The sequence below is a fragment of the Rhea americana genome, unplaced genomic scaffold (assembly GCF_003343005.1).
Source record: "Rhea americana isolate MKP2758 unplaced genomic scaffold, rheAme1 scaffold_10, whole genome shotgun sequence".
NCBI lineage: Eukaryota > Metazoa > Chordata > Aves > Rheiformes > Rheidae > Rhea > Rhea americana.
In genome coordinates this window covers 6,282,878-6,287,222 of record NW_028185039.1, presented here as the reverse complement: position 1 = coordinate 6,287,222, position 4,345 = coordinate 6,282,878, and the positions used below count along the sequence as shown (strand labels likewise).

The following is a 4,345-nucleotide window of genomic DNA, read 5'->3' as shown; positions in this document are numbered from 1 at the left end:
GCGGGGACGGCACCCAGCGCTGAGCTGGGCTCTTGCAGAGCAGAATTTTAAACTCCCCTTAGAGCTTCCTTTTGTCCACAGGAGAAAGGAGCCCGTTCCCTGGAAGACCCTGTGTATCAGAAGCCCGAGGAATGGGGCTAAGTGTCAGTGCTGTTCAGTAATTAGCTCTTCACTTGGTCTGACAGAGGCCGCTCCTCACTGCCCGCCGCTGGGTCACTTTGGGCTTCTTTAGTTCTGTACAAAGAAACACCACAAGCAGGAAGTACACGGCTTGAAAATGTGAAGCAGTTGTTTACGGGCTGACAAAGGGACTGGAGTGTCTCCCAGGAGGACAGGCTGAGAGAGCCGGGACTCCTCGGCCTGCAGAAGAGAAGCCTGGGGGAAGGGGATCTTGCCAACATGTTTAAGCATCCCAAGGGGGGGTGTAAAGAGGATGGGGTGAGACTCTTCTCAGCAGTGCCCAGTGATAGGATCAGAGACAACAGGCACAAACTGGAACACAGGAAGTCCATCTGAACATGAGGAAAAACTGGGGGGGTGACTGAGCACTGGAACAGGTTGCCCAGAGATGATGTGGCATCTCCTTCCTTGGAGATATTCAAAAGCCATGTGGACACAATCTGTGTGTTTCTTTGAAAAAATAATGAGGTTTTAACAAGTTGTTAGACTTGGCATTAGTGCGCTCTCCACCCCCAATAAGAGACCTGCTGAGGTCTGCTGGCCAGATAGGAGTGTGGGCCTCCATTGCTACCTCAGCTTTGATAAGCTGTCATCAGCTACTGAATCTGTTGACATGGGTGACGCTGACAACCAATCGAAGATAACTTTTAGGCTTTCATAACTTTCCATGTTGGTGGATTTTTTTTTCTCTTGAATTGTTGAGCTACTAACAGCCCTCATCTCAACAGTCCTACCTCTGTCTCTAATTAAACAGCTCTCACCCTTCTACAGACACAGCGCTGTCTCACAGCTTAGCGGTTCCCTCAGAAGACCAGGCCGTGATCATGCAGCCAGGCCATTTCGTGAGAGCTGGGCCTCAGCTCCTCAGCGTACAGGTAGCTGAGCCCTCGTGGGGGAGGCGGCAGTTAAGGAGCAGGGCAGAGGTTCCCCTCTGATAGCTCGGTATCTTTTGATCGCAGGTGACGTCACCATGCTCGGCATTAGGCGAAATCTTCACTTTACCTTCACCTCTGCCTAATGGGTTGCAGCTAGGAGCAGCCTGAGTCATCTTAGTGACAATGTTCATATTTAAATCAAGTCCTGCCCCTGTTACCATGGTTCCTTCAGGATGTAATGCTGTTGGTGTATCAGGGCCTTGAGCTGTGATGTGTTGTGGTTTACCTAACTTTGGCTTTTAATGAGCACCGGACAAATTCATGAAAAGTTGTTAGTTTGAGATACCAAAAGGGTATTCTGGTAGTGAAAATGTATTTATAGCTTAAGCATAAAATCTATACATACAGACTGTAAAAAATTATGTAATATCTTTAAATACAGAGAAATAGATTTAGCTCATGTTAAATACTTGCTCTGCAGTAATAGCAATATTTGTGTATGTTACTTTGATTTGTATGTTTGTCACATCATGCTATGGATATCAGTAATCCATAAAAACATCAGTAGTTTGTAATGCCAATTGATGATCAGTCCATAGAGCAAGTAGTTCTGTGGTAAGTTATTTAATTCTTGCAATTATTTTCCTCTAACGTTTATTGACTATTGTTCCAGCTAATAAGCTGCTGTTTATCATGTGATTAATTGAAGATGCTGTCATTTTATGTGTGATCTGCTTGTGTTCATTGTATTTGATAACCATTGGGTTAATTATTCCTTTTAGCAAACAAGTGTTACCATAAATAGGCAATTGTTTCATCAGCAAGCACAAAAGAATTGTCAACATCATCAGGTTTTTTTAGCACCATCCTTCTTAATGCCAAGAACTGTTAACATTGGCTAGTTGTGGATATCTTTACTTTTTTTTTCACTCTAATGCAAGTGTTGGTTTTAACACCAATGAATTTTGTCAGTTAAAACAGGGTGTCATGGTGTTAAATTTTGGAAATATTAAACATCGTGGTTAAGCTTTGGTTGCTAGGCTGGAGGGTTAGAGAGAGCCTAAGTCCTAGGCTATAGGACAAGTGGGATATAACCTGAGAATGACCTGGCCAATTAATTTTGCATTGTTTTAACTAACTGAACATAAAGCTATATTGAAAGATTGAAACCAACGTAAGACAAATATAGAGAGATTTATGTTATATTGATGTCAGATCACTTTAAAAAACAACTATTTTTCACATGCACTGTCAAAATAATGAAATGTGTCATATACTGTGACTTGCTTCCCCCAGAATGTTCACACCTGCCTATTCTGAAATACTAGTTTCCCAATAAGAAGCCTCTTGCCAAAAGATAAGATACTGCAACCTTATCAGCACTTATGATTTATACTGTTTTGCTAACTTTGCTTTCATAGAAGAGTCAGAGTAGCATTCGTATTAAAATAACCAGTATGTGATCCCTAGCACAACAAAAACTGCTACTTATTAATTATTCATTATCAAAATAAAAATAAATGCGTTTTAAAACATATATGTTTTTAAAACAGACAAATGCTCTCATACTTCTTGCAAACAAGGCAATGATAGTAATTATAGTAACCTCCTTTGTATTAATATTTATTGCTTTTGTACAGTAGTGCCTCTGAGCCTCTGTCATTTCTCAAGGTAGTAGTATACTATTTTGGAATTAGGTGAGAGGCTAAACAGTTTCCTCTGAAATCTAATAAACTTTGTTCTATAAAAATTATTTAAAGATGAAAAATATTAAAAATACTAAAGTTCCTACTCACACTATCCTCCCAAGATTCAAAGAATTGAAGTAAAATATTCTTAGTCCCAAACCTGCAAACAATATATAGATCTTTGAATTATGGAGACATACTCTGATGGCACAGACCTTATTTTTTGTAACTTATCCAATAAGATAAACACTCTTGCGTAATGGCAGAACTACAAATTGCTATTGACTCAATTTTTAAAAATACCTTAGTTTTCGATTTAGAGTTATATAATAGCTTGTCCCTATTTAGTTCTAATGAACATCTGACCTCAAAATATAATTATTTTACTGAACATCTAACCTCAAAATACAATTATTTTGCTCTTTTTTTTCACTTAAAGTTATCTTACCTATTGATGCAGTTCTTTTGATGGAATATTCTGCCAGAAGAGAATCCATCTTTATTACAGTCAAAATCTTGTTCTGCAAAGTGTTTAGAGGGGCACATTCCCCATTTAAACAGTTAAATCTTTGCAGGATTAGACTCTGCTCCAGGCCCTAATTCAGGACCTGGTATTGCATCGCTGAAGTAAATGAAACTGGGATGAGGCCCCTGTACGTGGGTGCCTCTCATCCCGCAGTTATAAAACCGGCTGCAAGGGTGTAAAGTGATACTCAGTGACATGCGGTCATACCTATGTGGGCTGAAGCATCTCTTTATATGTGCTGTAATTTGTGTTTTTGTTTTGACTCAGGAAACAAATAGCAGACACGCCTAATGACCAAGTGTTTCTGCACGCTGTGGGGTAGGAGCACACGTCTGGCCCTTGAGAAAGCAGCGGCACGCCGTAGTCCTCTTCCCATCGATCCCGAGTGGTGAGGTATGTCACGGAACTCATCGGCTGCACTGAGCTTTAGCTCTGCCCCTCGGTGGCTAGCTTGCCCGGCTCGGGCGCTTGGGGCGTGTGAGTGCTTCGCGGCTCCGTGGCGCCGTGGGGACGTGTAGATGCATCGTGCTCTTCTCTGATGTTCCCTAAACCGCTCCTTGCAGCGGTGATTTCGGTGATAGCTTCGTAAAGCAGAATCATCTTGTTTGGTAATAAAAAGGGAACTTTAAGGTAAAAATGTTGAAGTTACTGTAAATAGTTAATATCAGCTATTCCCGGCTCTTTCAGAAGAGAATAGCCTTTGGAACGATAATAATAAAAAGTAACGCTTTTTTGTATTTCAAAGGAAAGCGTATGCTTAACGTTATGAAAATGTTCGCGGTAACGCGAACGTCTTCCCTGGAAGAGGCAGGCGCTTGTGCCCGCGGCAGCTCCCGAAACACGGCGGAAAGGGTGTAGCGCTCCCCACGCGTGGCAGCGCTCGCGGAGGGCGCGGGGGGGGAAGGAACCTGCGGCGCGGGGGCGGGGCTCCCGCTGCCAAGGCCCCGCCCCCGACGCGAGGCCCCGCCTCCGCCCCCGTTTGAAAGTAGCACCCAAACTTTCCACGCGTTCGCGGGGCCGCGCTCTCGCGGCGCTGATTGGCGGCGCTCGCCGGCGGGCACGTGACCAGCAGCCAA

The 4,345-nt window shown here is 43.2% G+C and overlaps 2 protein-coding genes across 3 annotated transcripts in view; one reads left to right on the top strand and one right to left on the bottom strand.

Annotated features, from left to right (window-relative positions):
* The window catches only part of MARF1 (meiosis regulator and mRNA stability factor 1), a 31,366-nt gene extending 28,155 nt beyond the window's left edge, over nt 1-3,211 (bottom strand). For both annotated transcript variants that reach the window (XM_085302581.1, XM_085302585.1), the window contains exon 1: nt 3,192-3,211. The gene's annotated coding sequence lies outside the window, so the exon portion shown is untranslated. The remainder of the gene's footprint in view (nt 1-3,191) is intronic.
* A 325-nt stretch (nt 3,212-3,536) lies between these two features.
* NDE1 (nudE neurodevelopment protein 1) overlaps nt 3,537-4,345 on the top strand; it is a 17,444-nt gene continuing 16,635 nt past the window's right edge. The window contains exon 1 of the mRNA XM_085302633.1: nt 3,537-3,662. The gene's annotated coding sequence lies outside the window, so the exon portion shown is untranslated. The remainder of the gene's footprint in view (nt 3,663-4,345) is intronic.